Below are 17789 nucleotides of genomic sequence, written 5' to 3' on the forward strand. Positions count from 1 at the left end.
ATTCTCTATCTAAATTAAATAAATCTTTTCTCACCTTGGCAAATACTTTATGAGTTTCAAAACAGTCTCAGAAACACACCAATTTGTCTTTAGCAGAGCAAAAGGTATGCACACCAGAGGCTGGAACCAACAATGGCACAGAAATGCTGTAATTCATCACACATATCTCTCATGTCACCCAATCAAAACTCTTCCCTCACTTTTTTCAAATCAAAACCCTTCCCCCCTCTGCCCTCTCTGCCTTTTTTGCATAGCAACCACCTCTTGGAAGACCTCTGGTGTTTGCAAGTTCACACAACAATGTTTCAATTGAACTCTGAACTCTCAGTGCACCTGCGTATCCAGTGCAATCTTTCATTAAATGATTTTTGCTTGACCATTCAAATTACATCTTTCAAAGAACTCATCCATGCACCCTAACTTTCTGTTTTCAGCAATCAAAATCCACCAATCACTGTTACTGCTTCATTAACACAGAAACTCTACAGTTTTTTTCATTTTAAACTCTTATTTTTTCAACTGCCATTTCATTGCCACACTTCATCTGACTGCAGCAGAACCTTCTCTCACCATGTTTTCTGTCTGGATTGTTGGACATAGTTACATCTATTGGGCTCAGAGGTATGCTGAGAACAGAAATTTACCTAACCTCAATTTACAAGATGTGGAAATTAAGTGGTTTGGCCACAGAGGATTAAAATGTCACCAATTGATACCATTGGTGAAAACCTTTATGCATTTGCCAAAACCTGACCTGTTAATTGTGCACTGTGGAGGTAATGATTTGGGCACTTTGACTGGGGTAGGACTGGAAATGCTTTTAAAGGACACCTTTGAGCAATTGATGGCACTTTTTCCTCAAACTGCCTTGGTATATTCAAATATATGCCAAAGACAGAAATGGAGGTGGTCGAACCAATTTTGTCCACAAATTGAGAAGTCGAGGAAGCATGTAAACAAATTTGTTTCAGCTTACATGAGAGACCATGGAATGGGCTCCATGTACAACAATAACTTGCGTTACTACATGCAAGATATCTACAGAGGAGATGGAGTTCACTTCTCAGATGAGGGCAACAGAATTTTCATTCTGAATTTAAGACTGTGCATTGGTACCTACTTATAAGTACCTAAATGTACCATAAACCCAAAAGCTCTTCTCAGAGCTACCCTACATCTGATCACTCACAATTATTATTTTACTCTAACTTTTTTCACTAATTTTCAACAAAGTACGCTCCCCGGGGCGCTACCCGGTACGCGAACCGGAAGCTAACCTCGCGGATTTTTAAAAAAAAATGTTTTTTTTCGCACATATGGGCCTCCTCAGCCACCCTCAGAAAACCTAGGGGGTCAAGATAAGTCTACCGTGCCCCCTTCTACCCATTCTGAACATTATTTGCCCTCCATCTTGTATCTTAATTTGACCGAAACACAAAATGGTGGACTCCCGTAACGCTTCAGGTTCGCGTACCGGGGCGCTCGCCAGTTCGCGTACCGGGGCGTTCCCCGGGAAGCGCTCCATCAAAAAAAGGTGGGAAAGTAATTTACAGAAAAACGACTGGAGACACTTTCACCAAATATAGATTAGCTCATACTACATAGCAATCCCTACCATTTTCACAAATTTGATTGAAATTCCAATTAGCCATTTAGCCTGTAGACCTTTCTAAATACCGTGAGGTAAATTACTTCACAGAACACATCTGAAGTGTTGGAATTGACAACCAATGAAAATGTTACTTTCATTTTCTACTTTTTTTACCTGACATTTGATTCGTTATATACCTGAATATATTTAAAGGAAGAGAAGGGAACACAGCCATTTTGACTACTACTTGCTGGTGTACATTTCAATTGGATTTTCACTAATCACTTCAACTTCTTTGTAAAGGTAAGTTGTTATTTTAAAAACTGAAGTATATTGTGCACTATAAGTTAATATGGTAAACTTTTTCTGATAGTTATATACTATCCCTCTGTAGTAGTTATAGATTTATATAGACTTCTCTGTTATAGTTATGGATGGAGTTAGGTTTCTCTTGTATAATTATGAATTTACTTACGTTAAATCACATACACTTTTTTATATTCCTACTTCACTCTGATACTATACACTGCCCAAAGATAAATTCACTGATAAAAACTGCCTATCTAAAATTAATCCCAACAGTGCCCTATCTCTACTAATATATATTTTTTTTATCCAAATTTCAGGCCAAATGGAAGGCGAACACAAAGTTTCATTTCAAATTGTCCTGCAAGAGAGCAGCCAAGAAATAATTGATCCAAATTATATAGAATTTATGGATGAAACTTGGGACCAAGAACTACTGCAATGTGTGCAAGCAGTAGATGACCTCCTTCAAAATGAGGACATTTTACACACTCAGAGATTACAAGCTATGTTCAATGAAAATAACGACATTTCAGACAGTGAAATTTTAGAAAGTTTATTAAATTTTGAAACACAATCACAATAATAAATAATTGCTTAAAAAATAAAGAAATTAAAAAATAATCAACAAAACCAACAATCAATTAACATACAGTATTTGAAAAGTCTATCATTCTTTTTTCCTTATAGTACGCTCCCCAGAACGCTTCCCGGTTCACGGACCGGGCGCTCCCCACGCAAAAAAAAAAGATTTTTTTTTTTTTTTTTGCCCTGCGGGGCCCTTTTAAAGCCTCCACATCAAACCTAGGGGGTCAGGGAGGATCTACTATGCCCCCTTATGGTCATTTCCCCCTTTGTTTTGGCCTCCTCTTGTCTCTCGATCCTACCGAGAGACAAGATGGCGGCCGCTCCGGACTGTTTAGAATGTTGACAGACACCGGAGAGCCAATCAGCTTCGCTTCGCGAAGTTCCGTTACGCGTCAAGTACGCGAACCGGAGCGCTGCCCGGAGCGCGCTTACAGATATATATCTTTTTTTGAACGTTAATTTCTCAAAATCCACTGGAGAACATATATTGAGACCTAGCAAAGGCACATCGGGCTAACAGTCCCTACAATTTTGCCAAGTTTCGTGCAAATCCATTCAGCCGTTCGGCCTAAAAGTGAGGCCAACCGCCCTATGGAAATTAACAGCCTTTTTTCTCGGCCCCCCCTTGACAAACACCCCCCAAATTTCCAGTGGCTGCTCAGAAACAAAATGTTCCATTTTCCTGAAAATTTCAGCCAATTCCGTCCACAAACGCCAAAGTTATTAGACATAGAATTTTCAAAAATCCCATAGAGAAAAAATCCTAACTATATATACCTACTGGCGACCGCCAGTAGGTAATATATATATATATATATATATATATATATATATATATATATATATATATATATATATATATATATATATATATATATATATATATATCCCTTGTAGTTTTCCACTCATACCACCACTGGTGCCTTAACATGCGATAGCAGACTCGCATAACACATCAATTCCAAAGAAAGCGTTGGGCACTCAAAGCTGATTAATTGTGAAATGTTTTATTTTCACAAGCAAACCATAGTGAAAAGTAGACTGACAAACGTGTTTCGGTTTCCTGGCCTTCGTCGATGTCAGTTTGAATATGTAAATGACCCCGTATATAAAATGGCATCCCGTTGGTTGGCAGCACGTATCGAGACATAGAAAAAAGACATGATAGTCCTAATACCAGTTCTTTTCAGTCCTACAGCTATTGTTAAATATAAATAAAAAATGCAAAAATACAATACTCCTAATATATATCAGAGAGAGCCAGCTAGTGTTCACTTAATTGTGCAGCCCATCAAAACAAAATCAATACATCCGTCCATCAGGTCCTTAAAATAGGGGTGATTCACAAAATAAATCATATACCAAATTGATAGGATATTGGCTCAAAGCATTATAGAATGGAATATTCAATTTTCTAGGGTTTTTGGGGGAAGAATGCTCCCTGCGTTTACAGAGATATCCTACAGTTACCTTGACAAATGATATAGTGCAATGTGTGTATAAAGTAGATATCGACGCATTGCTTTGTGGCAGTCCCAAAATACCGCCCAGAATGGGCCTGCTATTTATATCTCAGAGACATCTCCGAAATACGATGATCTATGACATGCCCATACTCAATGCCTTCCTACATCCTATGCTGGAATGAATATTCCTTCGCTCACAGAAATATCTCACAGTTGCCTAACATACATATTGCACTGAAAATAAAGTAGGTATCAATCCCATGATTGTAACAATCCCAGAATACTGCCCAGAATGGGCCTACTATCCATATTCCAGAGAAATCTCCATCCTGTGAAAAAACAATGATTTGCCCATGCTTGATGTCTTCCTACACCCTGCGAGAGAGCAAAAGGAGGGCAGCCTGGATCTCCTATTGATGGAGCAGATTTCATCTGCAGTCAGGCATTGTTTTATTTTCTGTGCTTCAGACAGATTGCATTTAAATTGCCACGTACATTTTGGTGCAAGTTAAAAACATGGCACATGAAAAACATGAAAGTGAGGCCTATTCAGTCTGAAATGCTTTTGCTGAATTAACGTGTTTTTTTGCAATGTAGAGAAAAGTGGCCTTTTTAGCTTTGAAGATTAATAGAATGTGTTTCTCTCTTCCCAGCTCATCCCTTGCCAATCTAAATGTAATATTCCTGTCTTAATAGACTTTGACTTGTTGCATATTTTGATCAATATTTTCAGTTAATAACACCTCTTTTTATAATGTGTGTGAATTAATAATGCACAAACACTACACAGGGGGCTAAATGCTTTTTTGCATGAAAAGCTATCTAAAACACTAAAGCATGTTGCTGTGTGTGTTGTATTAACTGTGTGCGCTGTATTAATTAAGTGTGCTTTTAAATTTTACACTAAAGCATGAAAATGCTATGTTGCACATTTCACATTTATTTTGCATGTTGTCATAAATAGTAAAAAAGCTGCTTTTCACTAATAGCTTGGCTAGGTAAACATTTATAAAGGGTATTAGTATGAGGGAGGGAAACATAATGGGCTGATTTACATGAAATTAATATTATCTTTGTGTTTGATTTATTTTTGGGGCCTACATAAAACATGGCTGCCTGTGAATCCATCAAGGCTATGGCTTGCAATTTAATGAGAAGGGAGCATGCGCAGACTGTGGCAGCTTTCCTCATGACAAGAAGTGAAGGACATCTTCAACTGTACATTCTTGTGATTCTGCCAATGTACCAGTGTTAGTTAAAAGTGTCCATCTGACTGCGCTGTGGAAGGAAGAGAATTAGAATGAAAAAAAATTCTTAGTAAATGTTGCAAATGTTTATAAAATGTAGTTATTCATGTATGCTTCTTTTGTTAAAACTGGTAAAGTCAGGATTTTAGAATGAGTCAGGGTATTGAGAACTCATGCCATCATAACTGACCAATCACGTACAGGTTTTCCTGAAAGATGCTACATCTTTGTGTAGTCTGCCAATAATTAGGGTATAAAATAATGTCCTCTCTGGATGGGGGCTGACTTTTCTCAGCTCAGCAGGCTTCTATGGGTTAGGTACGAGAAACGTCCCGGGAGATTGCTGAAGGGGAGGTGCGTCCGAGGAGATTCAGGGGGAGGTTTCTTGCTTCCACGTCATATCTTGGCACATCAGGCCACATTCCTTTGAGGTCTGGTGAAGGGCGGGCTGTCTCCCTCCTTTTTGCTCTTTAGACACAGAGATGCACATGAGCAGCAACAGATAAAAAGGCTCTTTAGATTTAGATGTTAAACTTTAAGTTTATGCTTTGACTAATTAATTAGGTCTGAAAAGATTTATTTGACTTATGCATTTATTTCTCTTAATGGGAGATTTTTGCCAACTATTTAATTATTGATTAGCTTTGCAAGACTATTTTTCTTAGAAACTCTTTAAGAATTTTGACTGATATTTTGCGCCACATTTTCATAACTACATGTAATGCTCATATGCAGACTGTAATGTGTTCTGTATTATTGATATTTTTCCTGTTTTCCAAATTATGTAACCTGATTGATATTTTACTCATGAATAAAGGGTCAGAGAAAAATTAACTTTTGACTAGAAAGTAAAACCCTTTAAAATACTCAACAACTCTCTTTATTGGCTTGAATAATAAATTGCATTTTTGACTGTTCAGGTTTATTTAAGTCTCCTGAAGGTAATACATGGTGTGAAGGGCCCAACACCTTTTGAGCGGTAAATTAGAGGTAGCATGAGGGTTTTGCATTGAGAAACTACCAGAAGAAATTACCGCTCCATCAGTTTTTGGTAAGCAGAGGATGGTCATTATTGATTAGTTTGGTGATTAGTGATTATTGATTTCACCATCAACTATTCAACTAATGGATCATTGACCTTAGTAGGGGAGTGAAATAATTGCCCAAGTTAGATAAAATGTCCAAGTCCTGATTCCTGACTCCAATGCTCAGAACCTAAAGACTGGCAAAGCAGTACTGGCAGGTGATGCTAGAAATGGTGTGAGTATCAATAGGGTTGTGAAATGTTGTTAATATGCTAGCATGTATTTTTGAAGTGATGAAAATATTAAGGTTTTTTTTTACTGTTGATGACATTTTGCTCATTTTGAATTGATGGTGTTATTGATTATATTGGTAATTTCATAGGACATATTTTTTTGGTTATTGATTACATGTTTTAACTCTTCATGTTAAGTTAGTGTCTTGTTCTATGTTGTCTGGAACACGCAGGTATGCACACCTGTGGAATCCCGGGAAGGAATAGCGGGTGGTAAATGGAAGCCACCCTGCACTGAGGTTACTCGTCCATTGGAATAACACTGAGAAGCTAGGTAGGGCTGGCTGTGTTAAATTAGGGACTATTTTCTGTGTGAGTGATTAATAGCAAAGAGTTCGCTGGTGAAACTTTGGTCTGATATCACCTAGAAAGGGTCACACCAAAGGAGTAGCAGGTTCTTCTGAGCTTGATTGACAGCAAAAGGGTTCGCTGGTGAAACTTTGGCCTAAGATATATCCTGAAGGATAAGTCCAAAGGAGTAGCAGGTTCTTCTGAGCTTGAGTGACAGCAAAAGGGTTCGCTGGTGAAACTTTGGCCTAAGATATATCCTGAAGGATAAGTCCAAAGGAGTAGCAGGTTCTTCTGAGCTTGAGTGAAAGGTAAGCGGAAGGGATTTACCTGTAGTGTTTGAAGAGTAAACGGAAAGTCTTACTTTGTGAAGGGTAAGCGGAATGTGTTACTCGCAGTGAATATAAATCTATCCATTATTTAGCACAACAGACAGAGTAGCGAATGTATTTATGTTGTCACTAACAGAGTTATTGATTAAGAGAAATATTGCAGTAAGATTTTGTGAAGGGTCAGTGGTAGGAGTAAAACTGACTAAAATTGAGACTGACAGCTTTGGAAAAAAGAAATTGCATTGAACTATTGCAAAAATGAAAATGTTTGAAGTTTTAAAGAAGCTGTTAGGAGGTAAAGTGAAAAATTTGTTTTTATTGGTGATGCTCCTGAAGGTACACCTGTGCATTTTATGTCTACTAATTTGGGACAAAACACATGTATGTGGGTTCACCAATGGTGCAAGATTACTGAAAAAGAGGGTGCTTTGAGGTTTCCAAAAGATGGTACTTTTGAATTGCAAATCATTGACAAATTAAGGGAAGTGTTATGTGAACTAAAGACACCATCTAAAGCTGCACAATTTGAGGCCTTAAGCATGTGGGAAAAAGCAGCAAGAGAGAAAGCAAGTGAGGATGAAAAGGTAAAGCACCAGATGCAGGAGAAGGGAATTAGTGATGATAAAGAGCTTCAAATAAATATTAATTCAGGGGATGAAATAATGGATGACTTGTTAACTGAGTGTCCACCATTTTATGTGGTTCCCATGAAAAATACTGAAAATAGTGCACCAGTAAATACTACAGGGGCTACTGCTTCTGTTGAACAGAGAGAAATACAGACTGAGAGAACTGTGCAGATATTTTATATTAACCCATTACCTGTTTATTCAGCACTGACAGTGATACCTCCAGGTGTTACCGCTTCAAATGTGCCTGATTCAGTTAAAGAATTACAACCTGCAGATGCACAGATAATGCCTAGAAAAATTATGACTGTCCCAATTAATATGGTCCCTACTGAAAAGGTTCAAAGAGCTGCAGAATCAGTGATTATGGCAGGATTTATTTCAGAAACTCAGAATACACAGATTATTGAACAGAAATTACCCCAAGCACTAAAAGGTGAGGGAAAAATGGTATTTACAACTTCTGCAGCCCAGGATAAAATAAATGTATTTGAAAATGGGATTTTTCAAACCTGCTTTGAGGAAGCAGCAGTGATTAAAAATATAGAGAACATGGGAGAACATATTAACACAGGCCATGAAAAAGAAAAACAGCTTAATGTTTTAAATTCAACATGTGAACATGGGGAAATTAACAGTCCTTGCTGTTTAAATAATGAAAATGTGAACCAGTGTCAGGAAAAAGAATTAATTTCCCTGAGTAAGGAAATAGCTTCATGTGCATTAACTACACATAATGGACTGATAAATTTGGTTCAAACATATGAAACTGATGTTTTAGGAAGTTTTCCATCTCAGAAAGGTTTTAGGGTACACATGGATGATGAAGCAAATGAGAAAATGTGTTCGTCAGGAATGCATTTGCACATTGCAGAAATAAAATATATTTTCAAATGCAATGAGTTTGAGAAATTAGGAGAGAAATGGGCAAGAAAACATGAGAAGAAAAAGAAACCACCAGACCTAGCAAGGAAAATGGATAAGGAAAAGAAGCCACCAGATATAATTGAAATGGACACTGACCTGCTTTGGTCAATTATATTGCTTTGGATTGACAGCAGCAGGAGCCGCTATAAATGTGTGACTTCACATTTTAAACCCGGCACGCAAGCCACGCAGCGTAGCAAACACGTGACTAGACCTGGGATATCAAATCGAGTCAACCATCACGCCCAGATACACGGAGGGTGAGCGGAAGCCACACCACGAGAGAACACCGGTAAGGAGATAATGCGGGTGGGTGAGCCTGACTAGTGCGGGGAAAACGAGGCCACTATAACGGCTTTTCACTGACACCGTAGACCGCGTGCTAAGCAGACTTAACATATGATTTCCGGGATTTATGTTCGGCAACACCGGACTAAATGCGCAATGGGGGCAGTTCCTCCAGAAGCAAATGAGGAGAGCTGTGGCCAAAAACTCCCCGATACTGATTAAAAATCGGCGAAACACTGAATAATTAATCAAAGACAAGACTAGTTGTTAGTCTAATTGAAACAAAACAAAATGGGGAGTACTAGTTGTATTGAGTTCACCGACACGTCTTTTCTTCCACAGATACTGACCTTCTGGCGGTATAAGGGACCCGCTAAAAAGTGAGGGGAACTCCCCAAAACATAGATTCTTCTACGGGGGCCGGTAGGCTAGGAAAAGAGGGGCCACCTGGTAAAGTATCAAGACAGTCATTAAGACACTTGAGTGATAGCATTGGCTCACAAGTGGCTTTACTTTTAATGTTCGCACAGTGCAGACAGAGTGACACAGCGAATATATTGTGTGTGTGTTTGTGTCTGTTCTTTTACCCCATGCAGGTACAATACATGGAGAATCCAAAAGGTGTTTAACATACGCTGACCCGAACAAAACCCTGAAGAAATCACCAGCAAAGTAAGAGTGGTGATGAAACATGTCGGTTTTTGGTTTTTATTAGAGTGAGCGAACAGCAAAGAATAAAGACATAACTGCCAGTTCAGCACAGCTCTTTTTAATTTTAAAAGGGTCATTCTAAACTTTGTCACACAGTTGGTTTTTTGTTGCACACTACCTTTATCCCCTTTCTGTTTGGGTTGACAGGCGCTGATGATGAGAAGTGGGGACACAGGCGAGTACCAGTCTGTAAATTTCCCCCCCCCCGGGTGTTGCTCCCATGAGGCCCTGTCAACCTCCCCTCCCCCTTTTTTCACAGTTGGAGGGTGGAGTAACCTGTTGGAACCCACTGGGGCACCCACACAAACACGCACACATATATTTTTAAACATAAGATAGCACAGTTTATGCGACTACTAGCAGCGCAGCAGGCTCTAAGGGGGCAGTTGACCCTGGATTGTCTATCAATAGTAATGAAAGTATCCATCTAGGGATTTCTATCCCATAGAACTATAGGGAAGGCCATTGTTGTTGACAGTGTTATGAGTGGGGGGCGGCCTGTCCCTGTCGCAAAATTTCCCTCTTTGGCTCCTTTGTTGAATGAGAGTCCAAGTTGGGGGCATATATACACAGAAATATCACCTTCCTGCCAGATAGTATGCCAGAAAACGTCAAATAGCGTCCCTCACTGTCCTGTTGAACGGCACTCCTGCAGAAAGGCACCTTATCGTGAATTAAAATGGCTGTCCCCCTAGCGTAATTATTATAATTGGCAAAATACCTATTGGCTCCCCAGCTACACCCAATGTGTGCCTTGTCAGTCTTGGTTAGATGGGTTTCTTGTAAGAGTGCAACATCTACCCTGTGCCTCGCTAGATAGTGTATGATCTGTTGCCGCTTCCGATTGTTATTCAAGCCTCGCACATTCCAGGAGAGTAGAGTGAGTCCCAATGGACACTCCACTATACAGAACCTGGTCATCTCGATGTTGTAATGATCTCAGTATCGCAAACTGTCAACTCTGAATAGCAGTGATCAATGTATAACGCTGTGAACACGCATGAAAAGACTGACTCATAATTGAAATATCCCACCACCCAGCCAGTCCCCAACTGGGGAAAGGCCAAACCCCAAATGAAAGTGGACATGAAGTACCAAAATACTTTACATATAAATGACAATCCCAAAAACCAGTACCCCTATATTAACCGAACCATACAAAAGGATATACCACGGGGCCAGCAATGTCCCGGCTGGTCTCTGATAACTGTAATAACATTTGTGTGACATGTTCCTGCAAAGTGAAACATAAAGGAATGTCAAATAAATGGACCGATCATCCAGTGCCAGCACTCGAGAAAAGTTCTGCGCTGGCATCTGAGCCGCTGTGTGGGGGTGATGTCCTGGACCTGGCCCCATCTGTGATAATGTTCCTCTGTTTATACATCTTGCAGAACTCTGGTGCCTGGAACAGGTTGTCAAATATTCGGGCCATTCCTTCCACATCCACCTTCAATTGAGCAGGATACAGCATACCATAGAGTACGTTCAGGTTTCTCAGGGCGGCCCTAACACTATTGAACTCCCACCTAGCATCCTGTACCATGGCGGTGAAGTCCAGGTAGAAGGATAATTTGTAGCTTTGCCAGTCCACGTTGCCCTTTTCTCTCGCTAGGTGCAGAATTGTGTCCCTGTCCCTGAAATTCATGAAAAGTGCCACGATAGGCCTGGGAGGGAGACCAGGATTTAGACAAGGGCCCAGCGATCTATGCGCTCTCTCTATTACAAAGCCAGGGGTGAAGGCCTCCTTGCCGAACAGTCCAAACAGTCCCAACAGCAGGGTTTAGATAAACATATCCTTGCGACCAGTGGGGGTTGACTCAGGGACGTCAAGAATGCGTAAGTTATTCTGGCGAATGCGCGCTTCCAAGCCCTCATTTTTAATAGCCACTTTTTTTTAAATGTGCTCCACTCGTTCCAGACGTTTAGCTGACTGCGCAGTCCCATCCTCAATATCCGATATGCGGGCCTCTGCGCGATCCAACCTTCTATTGTGTGATTGTATTTTGGTGCCAAGGCTTGCGATGGTATTGTCGAGGGAGTCAAAGTGACTGTCCAGCGCCTTGAAGCCCGCACGCATCTCCTGGAGTATTGAGTGTGTTGCATCAGAGGATTCTTCTCCAGGACCCGGGCCTTGCGCAGAATCCGCCATGGTGGAGGTTTGCGCGGTGGAGGTGTCCGCAAGTTTCTCAAAGGGAAGCGTTCTCTATTTCGGATCTTTGCGGCCCATGCCGCGCTAGGCGCAACTACCGTGACCAGCTAGGTCCCAAGGGCGAATCCAGGGTGTTCCTATCCGTCGTTCATGGCGTGAGTGTGGTCAGGTGATAATCGGAAGCCCCCCAGCAACAGGAGTGGTGTACCAACATAGCACAAGGAAACACACCGTCTCGCTTGCTAGCACAATGACAACAGCGGGGGACAACGCAGCCCAGCCATCCGTGTCCAAAATTACTCAGGTGTCGTTGCTGCTGAGGGAAAGTCAGCCCATATCTCCAGCGGGGATCAAGTGTCCCTAATGTGTGGTTGTTACTGCATATTTTAGGGTTGTCCTTGTTGGGAGGCGCCCTGCTTTGATCTATCTATGCGGGCCGAACATCCATGGCGATGTAGTGGCTACCTGCCGATCCGTCGTACCAATCATGGTGTTCTAACAAAGTTGCAGTGGGACCCCACACTGCAGGCAGCAGAGCTCTAATGTGCCTTTCTCCACGCCATTGTCCGATGCCTGGTATTGTCCCTGCCAGAGGACAGAGATGCACGCAGTAATTGCAGCATGCCCCTCCCCCCAAAAGTGCCCTGCGAGTAGCAATTAAGCACCGCTATGCCAGTACCGAAGTATCTCCCGGCCAGCAGCAAACTTCAAAAGTGGCAGCAGGAAGACTTCACAGCGGGGGGAGCAGGCCGCACTCACAAGGAATCCATGCGGTCGAGGCGCTCTAGGCAGCCGCGGCCCCGGGTATCTGGCAGGAGACATGCGCTGATCCCTGAGAGGGGGGAGCCTCGTTGCAGGGTCACAGAGGCTGTCCCCAGGCACCAGGCAGCTCAATTCAACAACCGTAAAGCTCCGCAACGCTTCCAGCTCCTATTCACCGCATACTGGTATCTCGATGGTGGCGCTGGCAACTGGAAAACGCCAGGATGTCAGAGAACAGTACGGAGCTTGAAAGGTGAGCGGCCCTTTTGGTCGCCGGCTTGGCCACACCCCCATCTCGGATCAAATTTCACAGGCAAAAGAACTTGTTGAAATGTTATTTAGAGTCCTAAATGATTTTGTAAACCCTAGAGAATGTACTCTGATCATCCAGCCATCTGAGCCTCCTTGTGATTCTCTGATTAATCACTGTAAATAAAAACTAAACAAAATCTATCAGAAATTCCCCTACTATCTGGAGGTGATCCGCTTTTCCTTACCTCCTCCCGCCCATGGGGTACCAAACTTGGAGAAGTTTTCCTTGGAGGAAATTCAGGTGACACTTGCTTCAGCCAAATCCGGATCTCCTTTAGATATTTGTCCTGCCAAGATCTCCGTTGCTCTCGCCTATCAGTTGGATCCTGCCAGAGATTTGATATTCAATCTTTCGATTAACACTGGAAAAGTCCCTGCCACATGGAATGCTGCCCAGGTTAGGCCAATCCAAAAAAAGGCTAGTATATTAGCTTAGAACCTCTCTAATTAGCACTCAATCTCATTGCTTTCTTTATTAGGTGAGCTCTTCGAAGTATTAATTAACAAACAACTTTTAGGGTACCTTGAGGTTAACAACATCCTAGACCCATCACAGCGGGTGTCAGACCACCTTACAGCACTGAACTTGGTAGTAGTCACACACCATATAAGAGGCCCTCTAGATGCCAATATACCATCTATGCTGTATTGCTCGACTTGTCGGCCGTGTTCCATGCAGTGTCCCATCCCAAATTACTCTATAGGTTACAATAGATTGGCATTTATGGGACAGAGCTAAATTGGCTTGGCAGTTTCCTGTCCAACAGAACCCAAACCATTATTTTAGGCTCTTTTAAATCTCTCACAATGGCGTTGGACAAGGGGGTTCTCCAGGGCTCTTGTCTTGGCCCTCTGCTCTTCAACATATATTTTGCACCACTCCCCTAAGATTGTAAGAACCTTTGGCTTTGAGATCATAATTTATGCAGACTATATAAAGCTTGCAATTTACTTTGTGAAAGATTTAGCCAAAACTAAACAAAGTTTTTTAGACGATATGGCAGCAATTGACACATGGATGACAGAAAAACTTCTCAAGTTGAATGTGGAGAAAAATGAGATTATGCTGTTTGGCAAGGCCCACCAACTATGGACTGCTGACTGGTGGCCATCAGAACTTGGGATTGCGCCAACACCCAAGCAGGTGGTCAAGAAATTGGGAGTCCGTCTTGACCAACATCTTACCATGAAAGAGCAGGTGATGTCAACTTCAGGTTCCTGTTTCCATATCATGCACTTATTGAGAAAATTGTTTCTCTTCCTTCCACTCTCAGCAAGGTAAACGGCGGTGCAGGCCCTTGTGGTTAGCCGCTTGGACTATTGCAACATTTGTTTTGCTTCTGCAAATGAGACGTTACTATCAGAAATGCAGGTGGTACTGAACACCATGGATTGCCTGATTTGCAATTTGTCACCTGGGGCTGCCTCCGCTCCCCTTCTGCAGACTTGGCATTGGCTCCCGATTCGAAAAAGAATAATTTTTAAAATGTGTTATCTTACACATAAAGCCCTAACTAGTAACGGCCCTGGTTACATAGCTACCAAACTTTGGCACTACAGCCTGCTGAGTCTTTTGAGAGTGAGTGATAAAGCACTGTTAATAATTCCACAGGTCAAAAGGGCCCGTTCGGGCAGCATGTCTTTTTCCTATCTTGCTCCTTATTATTAGAACAAACTGTCACACCATATTTGGATCTTTTCTGATCATTCTCAATTTAGGAAAGACAATTTTGTTCTTATCTGGCTGCTCTTGTTGCCCTTTCTCTTGGTTGCACCGAGATGATTTGAGTGAGTCATACATTAAATTTGCATAACATAACATCGTCTATTTTAGTACCGATGCATCAAAAAACCGACACATTTGTGACAAACGGGCAGGATACAGGCAGGAAATGATGCATTGGATGTGCCAGCCTGTTAACTAGGAAATGTGAATTTGCTTTTGCCTTCACTTTGCTGTTAGTCAGTGCATAGTGGAGGAGGTTGTCTGAGAGTATCTGTTGGAGAAGTGTGTTAGTTGATATTGAGAGTGTGTGTTGTGTCCAGGTCCCTGTTGCTGTCATATATTGTGTAGTGCCATTGTTGTGTATTTTGTATTGTCATTGTACTGTTGGTGTTTGTGTTTTGGAGTATTTTGTGTAGCGGTAGGTATAGTTGGTAGGAGTTTTAGATTTAGAGTTGACCATTTTTGGGGGATTGTTGAGGGTTGGGGATATGTCTGGGAAGGGGATGAACTTCAGTGAGCCACAACTGAGATGGCTGGTCTGGATCATACCACAGTACCTCTCAAGGATGCTTGAGGCTGGTGGCAGGATGAGCAAAGGCTACCCTGCAAAGGACAAACATAACCAATGGGAGCAGGTGCGCTGGCATCACAAAAATATTTTCAAGGTGTCCCATACTACAGACCAGCTAAAGCACTGATGATCAGATGTCATCTTCGTGGAGGCCGATATAATAGACATCCTGGGGCTGTAGATTGATTGACCTGTCAGTATGTATGTATGTCATGCTTGCATATAGTGATGTACCCTTATCTGGAAAGCTAAACGGAAACCTGATTAGTACTTCATTTATCTTTTCCAGCAATATAGGGACGTTGGTGCATTCCTGTTCCTTCACCCTGCACTGGTGCTGTATTGGCAGACGGGCACCCTTGCACAATGGTACAAGGGTGCCTGTGTTGTTGTGAGAATTGTGTTTGCGCAGGAATGCACAACTGCTAGCACAAAAGTAAAACCCTTTCTCGTCTTTCCATATGTATTGCAGAATGCAGCACACATGCATACATGAGTAGACTAGGAGTACTCCGATCATGTCTCCTCCTTTTGCCTCCCCTGGGGAGCCATATGGTCATTGCACATCCTAAGGTCAGAACTGTGTCATAAATTAGGGTAGCCATCATTAGACATGGGTGTTGTGTGGTTAAAGCCCCCATAAGGCCCATGTAATGCATACCTAGTGCTGAGTCTAGCAAGGCAGTGATTTTGCTTGTGTTGCCGTACTCCATATGTATGAGACAATACTAAGCCACCCCAAGTGGCTTTGTGTCACCTCAAATTTATGTGACATATCAATTTGGCCCACTGGAGCATTTAAAAAAGTTATGCTTGTGTGGTGCAAGGAGCTCATTAACTTGCTCCTTAGGTACTTCCAGGGTAAATCGTGGCACCCATGTGCCTTGGCACACTGGACACTGCCATTATGCTGGCCAGCATTACTCAATGCATCTCATCCTGGACGCATGCTTCAGGCATGTCATTATCGGTACCCCTGAAGTCCAGCATCCCAGATGTTCTGGGGTGCAAATGGACTTGATGTGTGCAATGAACTGGGCATAATGCCAAATGTGTGTTTCTAAAGTGTGCACTTCATCAATACTCTTATCTTATGGTATAGTATATAAATATGTTGACATGCGAAAATGCTAAATTCAAATTGCCATGCCATGTCTTTCATGTCTTTTAGGTGGCCATCTTTCATTCTCATGGGGAGAGGTGCAATTATTCCAGGACCCCAATGCTACCAGTGTCAAAAGTACATGGTACCATTTTGATGTATGTGTCCGATTGATGTAGGAATGAGCTATTGCAATATATGGTGGGAGGTAACACCCAGCTACCATCAATCAGCTGACAGTCTTTGATTCAGTTCATCACTAGGCGAAACTGTCTTTAGAAATTCTCACAGAGAAAGATCACTGTTTTTACAGTAAGGTATATGTAAGATGGCCACAGGAAATACACATCTCTAAATATGTACCTAGGCCCTTAGTTACAGGGAATTGTCTTAGGCCAGCACAGCAAGTCACCTTACTGAATTGCCCTACACCAATGTGAAAGGGTGTGCATGCACCGTTTTATTCTTCCTGCACTAGCACAGTTTCAGCAGACTAGTGCAAACACAAGCACACTTGCACCATGGTGCAAAGGTGCCTGTGCTGTCATCAGGATTGTTACTGTGCGAGAAGGTTCACCTTCCTGCACTGCAACAATCCTAGGAGGCCTTTTCCCCTTTCTATGTGTGTTGCAGAATACAGAGCACATAGAAAGACGTAAGGACGAGGAGAAATAAAGATACAGCACATCGTTGCGCCTAACCTTGGGATGACAAATGGATAGCTTGATTCCAGTGGCATGAAGATTTAGTGTCTCACCACATTTACATGCTCTTGTAAATATGGGGCAGCATCAAACTCAATGTGTGTTGCATCGGGATCCACTCCACAACCCCCATGGAAGGGTTCCCAAGCACTGAGTGAGGCTACGCAGCTATTTAAAGGGAAACAGCCTTTACTTTGAATGCGCTACAATGCATTCCATTACAACGTGGTCTTTACCACGACTGCCTTATTAAAACGCAAACCATTACATCGCAAGTAATTTCAACGACTTGCTGTAGGGGGTGCACTGCTGTTGGATTTACAATCCAACACCTTCCCTGCTGTTGCACAAACTGGAGTAGGAATAGTAAAAAGTACTATTCCTAAGTCCAGCGTGCCCCCTACAGCAAGTCGTTGCAACTACTTGCAATGTACTGGTTCGTGTTAAAACTAGGCCTGGGCGTAGTGCGCGTAGTCCCGCTACGCGAAGCTACGCGGAGACGTTTCTGCACTATGCGAGCTTCGCAAATGTGTGTAGTTGCTAGTCGAGCCCGTTCGCGATGCATTTTTCTTCTTCGGGAGCGCGTTGTGCGTGTTCAGGGCGCTCTTTGCGTGCTCGGGGGATCGTAGCCTTATTTCCTGTTCCGGGTAGCGTATAACATGGTCGCGATGCGCATGTCATGTTCGGGAACGCTATCTACTTGTTCGCGACGACTAGTGCGTGTTCGTGAGAAATATGGCGCAAACTTACCCACGCGGTCGCGATGGGC

Source organism: Lissotriton helveticus, chromosome 10 (assembly GCF_964261635.1).
Source record: "Lissotriton helveticus chromosome 10, aLisHel1.1, whole genome shotgun sequence".
Lineage (NCBI taxonomy): Eukaryota > Metazoa > Chordata > Amphibia > Caudata > Salamandridae > Lissotriton > Lissotriton helveticus.